This window comes from Pristiophorus japonicus, chromosome 1 (genome assembly GCF_044704955.1).
Source record: "Pristiophorus japonicus isolate sPriJap1 chromosome 1, sPriJap1.hap1, whole genome shotgun sequence".
NCBI classification, from domain to species: domain Eukaryota; kingdom Metazoa; phylum Chordata; class Chondrichthyes; family Pristiophoridae; genus Pristiophorus; species Pristiophorus japonicus.
The window spans coordinates 522,173,484-522,193,859 of record NC_091977.1 but is presented as its reverse complement, the minus strand read 5'-3'; the positions used below and the strand labels follow the sequence as shown (position 1 = coordinate 522,193,859).

The 20,376-nt window shown below is 46.4% G+C and overlaps 1 protein-coding gene across 1 annotated transcript in view; it reads right to left on the bottom strand.

Annotated features, from left to right (window-relative positions):
- LOC139277631 (uncharacterized) overlaps positions 1–20,376 on the bottom strand; it is an 83,299-nt gene that overhangs the window by 62,076 nt on the left and 847 nt on the right. The gene's annotated exons all lie outside the window — the stretch shown is intronic.

Here is a 20,376-nt window from a genome sequence, read left to right as displayed (position 1 = left end):
TTAGAAAGCCATGGATGAGCCTGCCTCCACCACCCTTTCAGGCAGTGCATTCCAGATCTTAACCACTCGCTGCGTAAAAGGGTTTTTTCTTATGTCGCCTTTGGTACTTTTGCTACTCACCTTAAATCTGTGTCCTCTGGTTCTTGAACCTTCCGCCAATGGGAACGGTTTCTCTCTATCCACTCTGTCCAGACCTCTCGTGATTTTGAACACCTCTATCAAATCTCCTCTCAAGCTTCTCTGCTCCAAGGAGAACAACCCAGCTTCTCCAATCTGTCCACATAACTGAAGTCCCTCGTCCCTGGAATCATTCTTGTAAATCTTTTCTGCACCCTCTCGAAGGCCTTCACATCCTTCCTAAAGTGCGGTGCCCAGAATTGAACACAATACTCCAGTTGAGGTCGAACCAGTGTTTTATACAGGTTCATCATAATTTCCACGCTATACCTCTATTCATGAAGCCCAGGATCCCGCGTGGCTTTTTTAGCCGCTTTCTCAACCTGCCCTGCCACCTTCAACAATTTGTGCACATATACCCCCAGGTCTCTCTGTTCATGCTCCCACTTTAGGATTGTACTCTTTAGTTTATATTTCCTCTCCTCATTCTTTCTACCAAAATGTATCACTGCACACTTTTCTGCATTAAATTTTATCTGCCACGTGTCCGCCCATTTCACCAGTCTGTCTATGTCCTCTTGAAGTCTATCACTATCCTCCTCACTGTTCACTATACTTCCAAGTTTTGTGTCATCTGCAAATTTTGAAATAGAGCCCTGTATACCCAAGTCCAAGTCAAGAAAAGCAGTGGTCCTAGAACCAACCCGAGGAACACCGCTGTGTAGCTTCCTCCAGTTAAAAAAACAACCGTTCACCGCTACTCTCCGTTTCCTGTCACTTAGCGCAATTTCTTATCCATTCTGCCACCGTCCCGTTTATTCCATGGGCTTCAACTTTGCTGGCAAGCCTATTATGTGGCACTTTGTCGAATGCCTTTTGGAAATCCTTGTACATCATGTGAGCTGCATTGTCCTCATCAACCCTCTCTGTTACCTCATCAAAAAGCTTGATCAAGTTGGTTAAACACGATTTGCCTTTAACAAATCCGTGCTGGCTTTCCTTAATTAATCCACACTTTTCCAAGTGACTGTGAATTTTGTTCCTGATTATTGTTGCTAAAAACTTCCCCACTACCGAGGTTAAACTGACCGGTCTATAGTTGCTGGGTTTGTCTTTAGACCTTTTTTGAACACGGGTTTAACATTTGCAATTCTCCAGTTCTCTGACACCACCCCCGTTTCTAAGGAGGATTGGAAGATTATGGCCAGTAGCTCCGCAATTTCTTCCTTCACTTCCCTCAGCATCCTGGGATGCATCCCATCCGGTCCTGGTAACTTATCTAAGTACAGGCAGTCTTTCCAGTACCTCGTCTTTATCAATTCTTATCCCATCCAGTATCTCCTCTACCCCCTCCTTCACTATGTCTATGGCAGCATCCTCTTCCTTGGTGAAGATAGATGCAAAATACTCATTTAGTACCTCAGCCATACCCTCTGCCTCCATGAGTAGGTCTCCATTTGGTCCCTAATCGGCCCCACCCCTCCTCTTACTACCCATTTACTATTTATATGCCTATAGAAGAGTTTGAGATTCCCTTTTATGTTAGTTGCCAGTCTATTCTCATAGCCTCTCTTTGCCCCTCTTATTTACTTTTTCACTTCTCTGACCTTTCTATATTCAGCCTGATTTTCAGATGTATTTGCAAACTGACATCTGTCATATGCGCTCCTTTTCTGCTTCTTCTTACTCTCTATCCCATTCGTCATCCAGGGAGCTAGGACTTTAGTTGCCCTACCTTTCCCCCTAGTGGGAATGCACCTTGACTGTACCCGAACTATTTCCTCTTTAAAGGCAGCCTATTGTTACACCACAGTTTTGCCTGCCAATCTTTGATTCCAATTTACCCTGGCCAGATCCATTCTCATCCCACTGAAATTTGCCTTCCTCTAATTATATATTTTCACTCTAGATTGCTCCCTGTCCTTTTCCATAGCTAATCTAAACCTTATGAGACTGTGATCACTGTTCCTTAAATGTTTACCTACTGACACTTGCTCCACTTGACCCAGCTCATTCCCCAGAACCAGATCCAGCAATGCCTCGTCGGGCTGGAAACATACTGATCGAGAAAGTCCTCCTGAACACACTTCAGAAATTCTTCCTCCTCTCTGCCCTTTACACTATTATTATCCCAGTCTATATTAGGATAGTTGAAATCCCCCATTATCACTGCGCTATAGTTCTTGTACTCCTCCATAATTTTCCCACTACTTGGTGATCTATAGAACACACCTAGTAGTGTAACGCCAACTCTATTATTTTTTAACTCTAACCAAATAGATTCTCCTTGACCCCTCCAGGACGTCCGCTCTCTCCAGCACTAACATTTTCCTAGGGCGGGGGGGTGTGCCAACCCTCCGACCCCCTGACCTAGGAGGAACACCACCGGCGGTGGGAACATAAAGAGGAGCTAACCCCCGCAGGGAGCAGCATGAGCTAGCCTGAGAGTGCGACGAAGGCAAAACGCACGACAAATCGGACGTCACGGCATCCCAGGTAGCTGATTGGTTGGCACTTCAGTGTGAGGTCGAACCCAGCGGCTAGGTCGGGGCCAAGAGGTCGGCGAGCAGCAGGAGGCCTGGAGGTCGAAGGGCAGCGGGAGGCCTGGAGGTCGAAGGGCAGCGGGAGGCCCGGAGGTCGAAGGGCAGCGGGAGGCCCGGAGGTCGAAGGGCAGCGGGAGGCCCGGAGGTCGAAGGGCAGCGGGAGGCCCGGAGGTCGAAGGGCAGCGGGAGGCCCGGAGGTCGAAGGGCAGCGGGAGGCCTGGATGTCAGAGGGCAGCGGGAGGCCCGGAGGTCAGCGGGAGGCCCGGAGGTCAGAGGGCAGCGGGAGGTGTGGCGGTCAGCGAGGCCCAGAGGTCAGAAGCGGCGAGGAACGGAGGTCGAGGCACAGCATGAATCAGCAGCGGGGTTGTAGCCCAGGAGCGGCACAGCGTAGTCCATCAGCGGGATTATGGCCCAGGAGCGGCGGAGCACAGGGCACTATGAGGTCATGAAGCCACCACTGCGTCCTATGAATCCCAGGGAGAGAGGACCTGTGTGAAGAGAAAGGAGAACAGCAGAAGTATGATTGTGTGTGTGTACTAGTCCCATGCAGGGGAGCCTGGTCTCCAGTCGTCTTGGACCCCTTTGCCATTGGACCAAGACCTTGCTCTGTCAAGCCCGTGTGGCAGCTGATGTGCAACAGCCACCCCCACGTTAAAAGAATTCATGCACAGGCACCTTCTACCCATCAAAATGAAATTCGGGACCTGGAACGTCAGGACCCTAATGGACAACCCCAACAGCAACAGACCAGAACGGCGTACTGCCATCGTTGCCCGAGAGCTCAGACGTTTCAACATCGACATCACCGCCCTAAGCGAGACCCGGCAGGCAGGGGAAGACCAGCTGAAGGACCAAGGTGGTGGTTACACCTTCTTCTGGAAAGGTAAGCCAGAAGAAGATCGCTGCCTCCATGGGGTTGGCTCGCCATAAAAAATGAGCTAGTTGGCCATCTCAGAGACTCCCCTTGCGGGATAAACGAACGTCTCATGACTCTTCGGGTCACCCTAGCCCGGAACCAGTGCGCTTATGGTCTTCAGCGCGTACGCCCCAACACTGGAAGTTACAGACGAGACCAAAGAGGAGTTCTACTCCAGCCTCGAATAATATCTATCCCAAGTACCAACAGACAACAAGCTGATCCTCTTGGGTGACTTTAACGCCAGATTTGGAAAGGAGAGCGAGCTCTGGCAGAGAGGGCGGTAGGGAAAACCAATTCCAACGGTACCCTCCTCCTGACAAAATAATCCTTGTCATAATCAACAGCCTGTTCCGTCAGAAAGACATGTATAAGGCTTCATGGCAGCACCCTCGCTCTAAGCACTGGCATCTGCTAGACTATGTCATCGTCCAAGCGAGGGACCGCAAGGACATGCACATCACCTGTGCCATGACAGGAGCTGACAACTGCTGGACGGACCACCACCCTCTGTCATCACCATCAACTTAGCCCCAAAACAGCAACGTCAACAGAAACAATGTCACAGGAAAATCAACATTGGAGCACTCCACGATCTAGCTAGCAAACAGTATTTGGCCAGCGCCACTGCGCTAACCTGGCGACTCCCAGTCACCCAGAGATGCAGAATGGCCACAGCGCCTGGTCTTCCCTCAAGTCCTCGGTTACGTATGCAACACTATGTAACCAGCCACCAGAGGGCGTATCTGTTGGAGTCCCAAGGGATCCCAGCATCCCTTGGGAGCACTGTATATAAACAGGCCTCCCATGCTGTACCAGCACTCTGGTGTTAGAAGAAAGAAACTGCGGTCACACTTACTCACTTCTACAGTACTCAATCACATCACTTTATTCAGGACATAACTGGCGACGAGATAACGAACCATCACGCGAAAATGCAGAGAACTGTTGGTATCCTGGAGAAATTTTCAGAAGGGGACGATTGGGAGACCTTCGTGGAGCGACTCGACCAATACTTCGTGGCCAACGAGCTGTAAGGGAGTGTGAACGCTGCAACGAGTGGTGAAACCAACAACCAAATCATTTGAAGAACTGTGTACGCTGGTCCGGGTGCACCTAAATCCGAAGGAGAGTGTTCTGATGGCAAGGTATCAATTTTACACATGTCAACGATCTGAAGGCCAGGAAGTGGTGAGCTATGTCGCCGAACTAAGGCGCCTTGCAGGACATTGCGAATTCGATGGATTCCTTGAGCAAATGCTAAGTGACTTTTTTGTGCTTGGCATTGGCCATGAGGTTATCCTTTGCAAACTATTGACTGTTGAAACACCGAACCTGAGCAAAGCCATAACGATAGCCCAGGCATTTATGTTCACCAGCGATAACACCAAACAAATTTCGCAGCATAAAGATGTTTCGGCAAGTACTGTACACAAAGTAACGTCGTTTTCAAGCAGGAATGCATATGGCAGAGCGTACATGCCTGCAGCTGCACGACCTCAGATGACCCAGAGTCTACCATCAAGCGTTAATGAGGCACAATTGACACCTTGTTGGCGCTGCGGAGGTGATCATCGAGCCCATCAATGCCGCTTCAAACACTATGCGTGCAAAGGCTGTGGAACAATGGGACACCTCCAGCGAATGTGCAGACAAGCTGCAAACCCTGCAAACCACCACGTTGCAGAGGAAGACCGATCCATGGCGGATCAAACTGAACTAGAGACTCAAATCGAGGAGGCAGAAGTGTATGAGGTACACACCTTCACCACGAAATATCCACCGATCATGGTAAAAGTTGAACTGAACGTAATTCTGGTATCCATGGAATTGGACACGGGTGTGAGTCAGTCCATCACGAGAAAAAAGGCCTTCGACAGGCTGTGGTGCAACAAGGCACAAAGGCCCAAGCTGAGCCCCATTCACACCAAGCTGAGAACTTACACTAAAGAGCTGATCCCTGTAATTGGCAGCGCAGCAGTAAAACTCTCCTATGATGGAGCGGTGCACGAACTGCCACTATGGATTGTACCAGGAGATGGCCCCACATTGTTCGGCAGAAGCTGGCTGGGAAAAATCTGCTGGAACTGGGACGATATCCGAGCGCTTTCGCCCGTCGACGATGCCTCATGTGCCCAGGTTCTGAGTAAGTTTCCATCGCTGTTTGAACCAGGCATCGGAAGTTTCTCGGGGCGAAGGTGTAGATCCACTTGATTCCTGGTACATGACCCATCCACCACAAGGCACGGGCGGTGCCATATATGATGTGAGAGAAAGTGGAGATCGAGCTGGACAGGCTGTAATAAGAGGGCATCATTGCGCCGGTGGAGCTCAACGAGTGGGCTAATCCAATTGTTCCGGTTCTCAAGGGCGATGGCATGGTCAGAATTTGTGGGGACTATAAAGTAACGATTAACCGTTTTTCGCTGCAGGACCAGTACCCGCTACCCAAGGCAGACGACCTATTTGCAACGCTGGCAGGTGGAAAAACGTTCACTAAGTTGGACCTGACCTCGGCCTACATGACGCAGGAGCTTGCGGAATCTTCGAAAGGCCTCACCTGCATCAACACGCACAAAGGTCTGTTCATCTACAATAGATTCCCATTTGGGATTCGATCGGCCGTGGCTATTTTTCAAAAGAACATGGAGAATCTGCTAAAATCAGTTCTGCGCACCATGGTTTTCCAGGATGACATACTGATCACAGGTCGGGACACCATCGAACACTTGCAGAACGTGGAAGAGGTTCTAAGTTGGCTAGATCGTGTGGGGCTCAGGTTGAAACGCTCGAAGTGTGTTTTCCTGGCGCCAGAGATCGAGTTCTTAGGGAGAATAATCACAGCAGACGGCATCAGACCCACCGACAGCAAGACGGAGGCCATCAAGAACGCGCCGAGACCACAGAATGTGACGGAGCTGCGGTTGTTCCTGGGACTCAATTATTTTGGTAATTTCCTACTCGGGTTAAGCACCTTGCTAGAACCTCTACATGTGGTGCTATGCAAGGGAAATGACTGAGTATGGGGGGAATCATGAGACAGCTTTTGAGAAAGCCCGAAATCTGTTATGTTCCAACAAACTGCTTGTCCTGTATGATCCTTGTAAACGTTTAGTGCTAGCTTGCTATGCGTCTTCGTCGGATGTGTGTTACAACAAGCAAACGAATTGGGAACATTGCAACCGGTAGCTTATGCATCCAGGAGTTTGTCCAAGGCCGAAAGGGCCTACAGCATGATTGAAAAAGCTCTGGCATGCGGTTACAGGGTAAAAAAAATGCATCAGTATCTGTTTGGGCTTAAGTTCGAGTTAGAAAGTGACTATAAGCCGCTCATATCGCTATTCTCAGAGAGCAAAGGTATCAATACCAATGCCTCTGCCAGCATGCAAAAATGGGCTGTCTGCATATAACTATGTAATCCGCTACAGGCCTGGCACAGAGAACTGCGCTGATGCTCTCAGTTGGCTACCATTGCCCACCACCGGGGTGGAAATGGTACAGCCTGCAGACTCGCTCTTGGTGATGGATGCATTTGAAAATGAAAAGTCACCCGTTACAGCCCACCAGATCAGGACTTGGACCAGCAAGGATCCTTTACTCTCCCTTCTAAAAAAAACTGTGTCCTCCATGGGAGCTGGTCCAGCATCCCATCGGAGATGCATGAAGAGATGAAGCCACTCCAGCGGCGTAAAAACGAAATGTCCATATAGACGGACTGTCTTTTGTGGGGTAATCGCGTGGTTTTGCCCAAGAAAGGCAGGGAAATGTTCATACACGACCTACAAAGTACCCACCCAGGCATAGCAATGATGAAAGCTATAACCAGATCCCATCTGTGGTGGCCTAGCATAGACTCAGATTTGGAGTCTTGCGTGGTCCAATGCAACACTTGCTCTCAACTGAGCAATGCACCCAGGGAGGCACCACTAAGTTTGTGGTCATGGCCCACCAAACCGTGGTCTAGGATCCACGTTGACTTCACTGGCCCGGTTCTAGGCAAAATGTTCTTGGTTGTTGTAGATGCTTATTCAAAATGGATTGTGTTATATATGTAGACTTGTATTTACTCTGTACAGTCACCAGAGGCTCAATCCCCAGAGTCCCAAGGGATCCCATACTCCCTTGGGAGCACAGGTACTTAAGGATTGACAGGTTGGAAAGGCACTATGGAGACCTGCAATAAAAGATTAAGGTCACATTTTACTTTGAGCTCATAATGTTCAGTCTGACTCTTTCTCCATACGCTACAGATTGAGTGTCTGTAAGCACGTCCACTGCCACCATCAAAAACCTACGAGCCATGTTTGCCACACATGGCTTGCCTGATGTCATTGTCAGCGACAACGGGCTATGCTTCACCAGTGCTGAATTCAAGGAATTTTTTAGTGTGGAAGCAATCATCCTCGACTCCGAGGGACTGCCGAAGAACATTCATCTTAACCAATACTGCCACACCACCTCCCATCTTTCCTTCCCTATCTTTCCTGAACACCCTATATCCAGGAATTACACAATCCTGCCCTTTTTGAGCAAGGTCTGTTATTGCTACGACATCATATTCCCATGTGGCTATTTGTACCTGCAGTTCACCAACCTTGTGTATTCGTGTATTCACAATCAATTGTCGGCAGTTCCTCGAAATCGAGGAAGACTTGTTTCCACTCTACAAGTAGGTTCTCAGGTGACTGTACAGTCCAATACGGGAATTACAGTCTGTCACAGATGGAAGACAGTCGTTGGAGGAAAGGTTGCCACGCACGGCCTACCTGATGTCCTTGTGACAATAGGCCGTGCTGCACCAGTGCCGAGGTCAAAGAGTTCATGACCCGTAATGGGATCAAAACATGTCATATCTGCCCCGTTTAAACCAGCGTCCAATGGTCAGGCAGAGCGAGCAGTGCAAACAATCAAGCAGAGCTTGAAGGGGATAACTGAAGGCTCACTGCAGACTCGCCTATCCAGAGTCCTGCTTAGCTACGGCACAAGATCCCATTCGCTCACTGGGGATCCCCCTGCTGAACTGCTTATGAAGAGGGCACTTGTGGAAGAGAGAAACTATGAACACCTGGCTTAATTTAGAGGGAAGGGTTAAATTCTGTTTTTTGCTATGCTTAAAAAAATAATAAGACTAGAAAAATAGCCACGCTTTTTAGCCTTGAAACTTAGAGGTGCAATTAAATGACCATCTGGTATTAAAAGGGAGTCTCCTTTTGATTCTGCTTATCAGACTGTGAACAGAGAAAAACTATGCAAGGACAGATAGAGTGTGCACCTCCCGAGACGACCTTTGTACTCGCGGGACTAATGAATAAGATTCTTTTCTATTTCTGTATTCAATTTCTGTATAAAGATAAGTGCAATTTGCTTGTACGACAGAGTTTTGCCTTGGTACGGTCCAAGCAGGCTCCCGAGATATATCTTGCTTTTTAAAATAAATTCTCTCGAAGTGCAGTTCTGAAAGTCTCCACCTGAGTTAATTTAAGCTAAATATTTCCTCGACAGCACTTCAAGACAAGGCTCTCGTTAGTCCACCCTGATCTACACGAACAGATAGAGAGCAGGCGGCTTCAACAGAATATATATGATCGCGCAAATGTGTCATGCGAAATCGGGATTAATGATCCTGTATGTGTTGAACTATGGACAAGGTCTCAAGTGGCTTTGTGGCACTATCGTGGCCAAAGAGGGGAGTAGGGTGTTTCAGGTCAAACTTTCAAATGGACTTAGCTGCAGAAAACACTTGCACCAAACCAAACTCGTATTCACGGACTATCCAGAACAACCCACAATAGACTACCTTTTTCGACCCCCCACCACACACACAAATGGCAAACGACCCAGCGGTTGACCACGCAGCAGAACCAATCACCTGCAGCAGCCCAACAGGACTCACCACACCCAGCAGCCCTGCAAGGCCAGCTGCACAGCAGCCCAGCGAGGGCCCAATAAACGACTCATCAAAAACAGCATTTGCACTGAGACGATCAACCAGGGAAGGGAAGGGAAGGCCCCAAATTGACTCACATTGTAAATAGTTACACTATTGACTGGGGGGGGGGGGGGGGGGGAGGAGGAGGGAGGGAGTGTTATATATGTAAACTTGTAAATACCTTGTTTAACCACCAGAGGGCTCATCCCCTGGAGTCCCAAGGGATCCCACAATCCCTTGGGAGCAGTTGTACATAAGGAGGCCTCACAGGCTGGAGAGGCACCTGGAGACCTGTAATAAAGGACTGCGGCCATACATTACTTTAAGCTTACAGTATCTGGTCAGATTCTTTATTCAAGACATAACAGTTATCCTTAGAGCAGATTTTACAGAGGTGCTCAAAATCATGAACTGTTTTGATAGAGTAAATAAGGAAAAACTGTTTCCAGTGGCAGAAGTGTTGGTAACTAGAGGAATCAGATTTAAGGTGATTGACAAAAGATCAGACGACTTGAGGAAACTTTTTTTTTTTTAAAAACACACGCCTGAAAAGGGTGGTGGATGATGATTCAATAGTAGCTGTCAAAACGGAATTGGAGGGAAAAAATTTGCAGGGCTATGCGGCAAGAGCAGGGGGAGTGGGACTAGTTGGATAAGTACCAAACAGCCAGCACAGGTACAATGTGCCAAATGGCCTCCTTTGGTACTGCATCATTCTATGGTTCTATGCACTCTGCTCCAGGTGAAAGAATTGGAGGGCCTTTACTGATTGATACGAGACCTTATGAGTTTTGAAGCAGGTTTGAAAATACGGCCCATCATTCAAAACCCGATGCAGGAAGTTGTTGTATGCTCACACGATGCATCCATTATATAGAGCCAAGCATTTCCTAAATTATAAGATTTAATAATAACACCATGCCATACAGCTAATTGATGAGCACAATATAGCACTCAGCAAGAGAGTCGGCGAGAGGTGCGTGGAGAGGCATCGGGAGTTCGTTGGAGAGGCACAGCTTGTGCAGCGACAGGGAGAAGGCAAAAAAGTAGTAGAAAGAAATAGAAAGGTGACGTCACAGCCAAAGGGGTTAAGTGATTTGTGAGTAGTTTTTCTTTTTTCTCTTCTATAACAGTGAGTAAACTTTAGCATTGTTGTTGCCAATTTAAGTGTATCTAAGGGTTAAGTCATGGCAGGAGAGCTCGGTCACGTGATATGCTCCTCCTGTTCCATGTGAGAACTCAGGGACACTTCTGGTGTCCCTGACAACGACGTGTGGGGGAAGTGTGTCCGCCTCCAGCTCCTGACGGTCCACGTTGCGGAATTGGAGCTGAGGGTGGATTCACTCTGGAGCATCCACGATGCTGAGAATGACGTGAGTAGCACGTGTAGCGAGCTGGTTTTACCGCAGGTGAATGGTCCACAGCCAGTTAGGGAATGGAAGACCAGCAGGAAGAGTAGTGCAAGGAAGGTAGTGCAGGGGTCCCCTGCGGTCATCCCCCTGCAAAACAGATACACCGTTTTGAGTACTGTTGAGGGGGATGACTCATCAGGGGAGGGCAGCAGCAGCCAAGTTCATGGCACTGTGGCTGGCTCTGCTGCACAGGAGGGCAGGAAAAAGAGTGGGAGAGCGATAGTGATAGGGGATTCGATTGTAAGGGGAATAGAAAGGCGTTTCTGCGGCCGCAACCGAGACTCCAGGATGGTATGTTGCCTCCCTGGTGCAAGGGTCAAGGATGTCTCGGAGCGGGTGCAGGACATTCTGAAAAGGGAGGTGAACAGCCAGTTGTCGTGGTGCACATTGGTACCAACGATATTGGTAAAAAAAAAGGGATGAGGTCCTACAAGACGAATTTAAGGAGCTAGGAGCTAAATTAAAACGTAAGACCTCAAAAGTAGTAATCTCAGGATTGCTACCAGTGCCACGTGCTAGTCAGAGTAGGAATCGCAGGATAGCTCAGATGAATACGTAGCTTGAGCGGTTGTGCAGCAGGGAGGGATTCAAATTCCTGGGGCATTGGAACCGGTTCTAGGGGAGGTGGGACCAGTACAAACCGGACGGTCTGCACCTGGGCAGGACCGGAACCAATGTCCTAGGGGAAGTGTTTGCTTGTGCTGTTGGGGAAGAGTTAAACTAATATGGCATGGGGATGGGAACCAATGCAGGGAGACAGAGGGAAACAAAAAGGAGACAAAAGCAAGAGAGAAAGGAGATGAGTAAAAGTGGAGGGCAGAGAAACCCAAGGCAAAAAACAAAAAAGGCCACTGAATATAAAGGGGCTGCAGGAGGGGTCAAAACTAAAAATCATGGTTTAAAAATTAGTATTAAAACACTCTACCTAAACGCAGCAGCATTCAAAATAAAGTAAATGACTTGACGGCACAAATCATTACAAATGGGTATGATTTGGTGGCCATTACAGAAACGTGGTTGCAGGGTGGCCAAGACTGGGAATTAAACATACAGGGGTATCTGACGATTCAGAAAGATTAGTGGGAAAGCGGGTTGTGTAGAGGACACAGAGAGGCTGCAAAGAGATTTGGATAGGTTAAGCGAATGGGCTCAGGTTTGGCAGATGGAATACAATGTTGGAAAGTGTGAGGTCATCCACCTTGGGGGAAAAAAAAAAAACAGTAAAAGGGAATATTATTTGAATGGGGAGAAATTACAACATGCTGTGGTGCAGATGGACCTGGGGGTCCTTGTGCATGAAACTCTTTTGAGTTAACCTGCAAAAACATAAAACATTAAAACCATGCCACCCGACCTGGGTGACACAGCAGACATTTTCAATGCCCCTTTTTTTTTGGTTTTTGGTTTTTTTTTTTGGGGCGCTAAAATCAAATTTTTCCAGTGCCCCCTATAAAAGGGGAGGGGGACACTAAAAGCACCGCCAATCCTTGTGCATGAATCCCAAAAAGTTAGTTTGCAGGTGCAGCAGGTAATCAGGGAGGCAAATGGAATGTTGGCCTTCATTGCGAGAGGGATGGAGTACAAAAGCAAGGAGGTCCTTCTGCAACTGTATAGGGTATTGGTGAGGCCGCACCTGGAGCACTGCGTGCAGTTTTGGTCACCTTACTTAAGGAAGGATATACTAGCTTTGGAGGGGGTACAGAGACGATTCACTAGGCTGATTCCGGAGATGAGGGGGTTACCTTATGATGATAGATTGAGTAGACTGGGTCTTTACTCGTTGGAGTTCAGAAGGATGAGGGGGGGATCTTATAGAAACATTTAAAATAATGAAAGGGATAGACAAGATAGAGGCAGAGACGTTGTTTCCACTGGTCGGGGAGACTAGAACTAGGGGCATAACCTCAAAATACGGGGGAGCCAATTTAAAACAGAGTTGAGAAGGAATTTCTTCTCCCAGAGGGTTGTGAATCTGTAGAATTCTCTGCCCAAGGAAGCAGTTGAGGCTAGCTCATTGAATGTATTCAAGTCACAGATAGATAGATTTTTAACCAATAAGGGAATTAAGGGTTACGGGGAGCGGGCGGGTAAGTGGAGCTGAGTCCACGGCCAGATCAGCCATGATCTTGTTGAATGGCGGAGCAGGCTCGAGGGGCTAGATGGCCTACTCCTGTTCCTAATTCTTATGTTCTTATGACATAATTAGGGTACAGTAACCTAGTGGTTAATGAACTAGACTAATAAGCCAGAGATCACGCGTTTAAATTATTTATTCGCTGGATGTGGGCATTGTTGGTACGGTTAATATGTTATTGCCCATTCCTAGTTTCCCCGAGATGGAATTTGATACAAGCGAGTGTCCTGCTCGGCTACATCAGACGGCAGTTGGTGTGGGACGAGAGTCACTCTTAAGCGAGACTGGGTGAGGAGAGCTGGTTTCCTCACCAAGGCAACTTACGACACTGAATGAGATAAATCTAGTAATCTGCGGGCTGCCACCAGAACATTAAACCACGAAAGCTGCTGGATTGTTGCGAAAACCCAACTCATTAACTAATGTTGAGCCTAGCCATTTCTAGGATTGGCCTTACCCCTATTCCAATAAAAATATAATGAAAAATGAAGGCAGTAGCACGCAATGTTCCCCGTAATTCTGTTTTGGGTGTGCGGACCCTTTGACGGGTTACACGGCCCATTCAAATTTCAGTGCATGTGTGGTTTTTCCGTTTACAAGCCTGCACAGGACCTCCAGACCCCCGTGCGGCCACGCAACTTAACGGGAACATTGATAACCACCTGACAAACTACCAATGTTAACTATAAATGCAATATAATGCGCACTGAAATAAGAACATGAGGAAGGGATGTCCACTAAAGGTAGAAAAGCATAAAATACTCAGTTGAATAGCCATTTCATTCCGAGCAGCTAGCTATTAACAGGACTAATCATATACTAGGCTGTAAGGATATTTGATTAAAAGTCAAGATCAGCACAATCTAACATTATGTAAATACTGGTAATGCAACATTGGGAAAAGGCATGCAGTATTAGGCACGCTACTTTAAAACAATGGGCTGGAAATTATGGTCAGAGGCTTCCACAGGCAAGTAAGAACATAACATAAGAAATAGGAGCAGGAATAGGCCATACGGCCCCTCGAGCCTGCTCCTCCATTCAATAAGATCATGGCTGATCTGATCATGGACTCAGCTCCAGCTTCCCCGCCTGCTCCCCATAACCCTTTATCCCCTTATCGTTTAAGAAACTGTCTATTTCTGTCTTAAATTTATTCAATGTCCCAGCTTCCACAGCTCTCAGACAGCGAATTCCAGAGATTTACAACCCTCAGAAGAAATTTCTCCTCTTCTGTTTTAAATGGGCGGCCCCTTATTCTAAGATCATGCTCTCTAGTTCTAGTCTCCCCCATCAATGGAAACATCCTCTCTGCATCAACCTTGTCAAGCGCCCTCATAATTTTATACGTTTCGATAAGGTCACCTCTCATTCTTCTGAATTCCAATGAGTAGAGGCCCAACCTACTCAACCTTTAAGAACATAAGAACATAAGAATTAGGAACAGGAGTAGGCCATCTAGCCCCTCGAGCCTGCTCCGCCATTCAATAAGATCATGGCTGATCTGGTCGTGGACTCAGCTCCACTTACCCGCCCTCTCCCCGTAACCCTTAATTCCCTTATTGATTAAAAATCTATCTATCTTTGACTTGAAAACATTCAATGAGCTAGCCCCAACTGCTTCCTTGGGCAGAGAATTCCACAGATTCACAACCCTCTGGGAGAAGAAATTCCTTCTCAACTCGGTTTTAAATTGTCTCCCCCGTATTTTGAGGCTCTGCCCCCTAGTTCTAGTCTCCCCGACCAGTGGAAGCAACCTCTCTGCCTCTATCTTGTCTATCCCTTTCATTATTTTAAATGTTTCTATAAGATCACCCCTCATCCTTCTGAACTCCAACGAATAAAGACCCAGTCTACTCAATCTATAAGGTAACCCCCTCATCTCCGGAATCAGCCTAGTGAATCGTCTCTGTACCCTCTCCAAAGCTAGTATATCCTTCCTTAAGTAAGGTGACCAAAACTGCATGCAGTACTCCAGATGCGGCCTTACCAATACCCTATACAGTTGCAGCAGAACCTCCCTGCTTTTGTACTCCATCCCTCTCGCAATGAAGGCCAACATTCCATTTGCCTTCCTGATTACCTGCTGCACCTGCAAACTAACTTTTTGGGATTCATGCACAAGGACCCCCAGGTCCCTCTGCACCACAGCATGTTGTAATTTCTCCCCATTGAAATAATATTCCCTTTTACTGTTTTTTTTTCCCCCAAGGTGGATGACCTCACACTTTCCGACATTGTATTCCATCTGCCAAACCTTAGCCCATTCGCTTAACCTATCCAAATCTCCTTGCAGCCTCTCTGAGTCCTCTACACAGCCCGCTTTCCCACTAATTTTAGTGTCATCTGCAAATTTTGTTGCACTACACTCTGTCCCCTCTTCTAGGTCATCTATGTATATTGTAAACAGTTGTGGTCCCAGCACTGATCCCTGTGGCACACCACGAACCACTGATTTCCAACCGGAAAAGGACCCATTTATCCCGACTCTCTGCTTTCTGTTCGCCAGCCAATTCTCTATCCATGCTAATACATTTCTTCTGACTCCGCGTATCTTTATCTTCTGCAGTAACCTTTTGTGTGGCACCTTATCGAATGCCTTTTGGAAATCTAAATACACCACATCCATCAGTACACCTCTATCCACCATGCTCGTTATATCCTCAAAGAATTCCAGTAAGTTAGTTAAACATGATTTCCCTTTCATGAATCCATGCTGCGTCTGCTTGATTGCACTATTCCTATCTAGATGTCCCGCTATTTCTTCCTTAATGATAGTTTCAAGCATTTTCCCCACTACAGATGTTAAACTAACCAGCCTATAGTTACCTGCCTTTTGCCTGCCCCCTTTTTTTATACAGAGACGTTACATTAGCTGCTTTCCAATCCGCTGGTACCTCCCCAGAGTCCAGAGAATTTTGGTAGATTATAACGAATGATCTGCTATAACTTCCGCCATCTCTTTTAATACCTTGGGATGCATTTCATCAGGACCAGGGGACTTGTCTACCTTCAGTCCTATTAGCCTGTCCAGCACTACCCCCTAGTGATAGTGATTGTCTCCAAGTCCTCCCTTCCCACATTCCTGTGGCCTGCAAATTTTGGCATGGTTTTTGTGTCTTCCACTGTGAAGACGGAAGCAAAATAATTGTTTAAGGTCTCAGCCATTTCCACATTTTCCATTATTAAATCCCCCTTTTCATCTTCTAAGGGACCAACATTTACTTTAGTCACTCTTTTCCGTTTTATATATCTGTAAAAGCTTTTACTATCTGTTTTTATGTTTTGCGCAAATTTACCTTCGTAATCTATCTTCCCTTTCTTTATTGCTTTTTTAGTCATTCTTTGCTGTTGCTTAAAATTTTCCCAATCCTCTAGTTTCCCACTAACCTTGGCCACCTTATACGCATTGGTCTTTGATTTGATACTTTCCTTTATTTCCTTGGTTATCCATGGCTGGTTATCCCTTCTCTTGCCGCCCTTCTTTTTCACTGGAATATATTTTTGTTGCGCACTATGAAAGAGCTCCTTAAAAGTCCTCATAAGTAAACCCCCTCATGCCCGGAATCAACCTAGTGAACCTTCTCTGAACTGCTTCCAAAGCAAGTATATCCTTTCGTGAATATGGAAACCAAAACTGCACGCAGTATTCCAGGTGTGGCCTCACCAATACCTTATATAGCTGTAGCAAGACTTCCCTGCTTTTATACTCGATCCACTTTGCAATAAAGGCCAAGATATCATTGGCCTTCCTGATCACTTGCTGTATCTGCATACTATCCTTTTGTGTTTCATGCACAAGTATCCCCAGGTCCCGCTGTACTGCATCACTTTGCAATCTTTCTCCATTTAACTAATAAGTTGCTCTTTGATTTTTTTTCTGCCAAAGTGCATGACCTCACACTTTCCAACATTATACTCCATCTGCCAAATGCCTCCGAACAGACGAGAAAAGTACCAATCTCCCTGGTGGCTCCGTATCTTCGAACTCTTGCGGTCCTGGGCCTGAATGCATTCGCCTGCGTAAAGGCCCATGTATCCCAGACACAGGTAGTTCGCAAGTCCCTGGGATCATGTAGGTCGGCTCAAGCAATCACAAAGGGGTTTTCCAATTATGCTTAGGGGGATTCCATTTACATACAGAATTACATAAGCTTACTAAGAATCACTTAAACTTTCACCCCATTTAAAATTAAAATAAATTAAAATACAATTGAATTAAACATTTAAAACTAAAATTTTGAAAGTAAATTTAAACATTTTTAGAGGGGTCAAAAGTAACTTAAACTAATTTTAAAGGTTTTTGAATGTTTAAATAATTTAAAGAAATTTATTTTAGTATTTATTTAACCCCTTACCCTGGTAGAAGGCCTTATGCCTGCATTTAGCAGGTGTAAGCATTTCACGGGCATGCACTGGGCAGTAGTGGGGCAAATAGCCCAACTCTCCGCCAGCGAATGACACGAGCTCAAGCTGAAACTTGACAGATCACAAGTTCGCGGCTTTCGAGCATGCGCACGTGGTAATAGAACCAGAAAATCTGGGCCAATGCATTAGTGAAGGTTCAGCAACCAGCAGTTAGCACTCAAAACAGAAGTGAACTTGTGTCCATTGGAGAAAACAAGACTGAGAGGAGACACAACTTAGATGTTTAAAATGCTGAATGGAATAGATTTGTAGATGTAAGCACGCAATAGACTGAACGCAGATACAGCAACCTCAATAGTATGAGATTGGAGCAATTTCTTCCCTCATGAAAAAAATCATACATTAGTAAAAATTATTGATTGAGGGAAGGTACTTGAACCTATTCCAAATGTCACCTTACTAGTGATCAACACAAGGACGTTTGCTTATTTTGACTTTTAATCAAATACCTTTTGCAGCCCTGTTAATTATTAGCCTTGTTAATAGCTTTAGTGGAAGTTGAACATTTTCTTTACAAAAGAGATTTTAATAAAAGAATCTTTCCAATCTGACATCCATGCCCAAAATTTCCTTGATGGGTCCGCTGGACTCCCACCAGGAAAAGGCAGAGACCCAATTGTGGCAGGGTTCTGTGGACACAGAGCTCCTAGTCCACCTAGTAATGGTCAGAGTCTCCGCTGCTCTTTCCACGACCAAGGATACCAAGGCAGCAGCGCCAAAGGGGAGTGCCCGTGTTGGGAGATCCCACTTCCCCAGCTCAGGTGGTTTGTGCCATACTACTCCGGAAGCTGGTGCGTCGAGAGAGATGAGGCACCTCAAGCATTCAGCTGGGCAAAGAGGCTGGGGTTCACAGGTGAAGGAAGAATCCTGGATCCCCAAAGAATGGGCAGTTATATTGTAACAGGCTGAAGATGTAGTCTCAGAGTGGGGTGGGGGGCTGGGTACCCACCTCTGTTGGCAGATAGCCGCCAACTTTTCCAGCCACATGGGGCGGACAGGCGCTAGAGATGCAACGGTAGTGCCGCAGCTGCCCACTAGACCCAAGCAAATGAGATGTTCGACTGACTCCACAAGCTCCGTGCCAGCGGATACGATCCCAGCAGTCACACAAGGATCGGGACCTGCGGAGTTGCAGCACTCATTCTCTTTTGTGGGAAGCAGAAGAAATGTGTTTGGATTCTTCCCTTACATTAGCGTGCCCGACACAAGATTCCCAAAGCAAGCGCTCTACTCGGAACTTCTATACGGCAAGCAAGCCCCAGGTGGGCAGAGGAAACGTTTCAAGGACACCCTCAAAGCCTCCTTGATAAAGTGCAACATCCCCACCGACACCTGGGAGTCCCTGGCCCAAGACTGCCTAAGTGGAGGAGAGTATCCGGGAGGGCGCTGAGCACCTAGAGTCTCAATGTTGAGAGCATACAGAAAACAAGTGCAGGCAGCGGAAGGAGCGTGCGGCAAACCAGTCCCATCCTCCCTTTCCTTCAACTACTGTCTGTCCCACTTGTGACAGAGACTGTAATTCCCTCATTGGACTGTACAGTCACCTGAGAATTCACTTTTAGAGTGGAAGCAAGTCTTCCTCGATTTTGAGGGATTGCCTATGATGATGATTAGGCACCTCCCAAATATACATCAGCATGCAGCTATTTGCAGGGATGCTGTCTGATGCAATCTCGTTGCTAACATCTGGGAATGTTTCACACCAAATAAGACTATTTCAGAGAAAATATTCTGTATTTTTACAGCACATTTCAGTCAGTACTTAAATAAATGCAGCAACGTTCAACAGACTCATCTAAATTCTATTAAATACTATTTAAACATTTACATTAGAATCAAATGAAATTGTTTTTAGAAACAATTATGCAAAAGCAGTTCAAATGTCAAGCACGGAGTGCTACAGAAGTTTACAAAGAGGATTTGCACAATAATCCTTCCACTCAATTACGATGGAAGCACTGCAACAGACCTGTCTTGCGAGAAAGCAAATCCAGAACATAAATTTGACTGCAAATAGCTTTACATAAGAATTAGGAGCAGGAGTAAGCTATTCAGCCCCTCGAGTCTGTTCAGATAGTGGCTGAATCTCTACATCAACTCCACTTTCCTGCCCTATCCCTGGATGGTCTTCGTGCCCAAGAATCTATCAACCTCAGTCAAAAATATATTCAATGACTGAGCAAAAACAGGCTTTAGCTGCACCGAGAATCAAAAAAAGTAGAAGACGAGATAAATGGAGTAGCAGAGATTAGACAATGCTAAATTTGAATTTAAAAACCTGTAAACTGGTGGTTGTAAAAGATCCCACGGCACTATTTGAAGAGGAACAGGGGAGGTCTCCCTGGTGTCCTGGGCAATATTTATCCCTCAACCAACATCTAAAAACAGATGATCTGTTCAATTATCTCGCTGTTTGTGTGCGCACATGTTAGCTACCATTACAACACTGTTTCCTACATTACAATAGTATCTACACTTCAAACTGACTCCACTGGCTGTAAAGCGCTTTGGGACGTCCTGTAGTTCAGTCCGGAGGTCGTAAAAGGTGCTTTATAAATGCAAGTCTGTCTTTTTCTTTCTAGACTGTAGGAGTTAGTGAAGAGACTGAGCTACACAAAGAATTGCAGTTCTGAAGCTCTAGGAAAATGAGTTAGAGCAGGAAAGAGAGAAACGCAAGTCTCAATTTTATCGGAGTAACGAGAAGATGAAGAATGTATATGACAGTGTATTTGCAGCTTAGGATAAACACAAGATGAAAGCTCAGAGTAAGCCCAAGCACAGTAATCAAAAAAAAAGAAAATGGCTGCTATAGAAAGAGATGCTGCAAGCAAAGGATAGGATAAGTTACAGTGCTAGGCGTCTGGATTTCAACACTAATGCTGGATTATAATAATTAA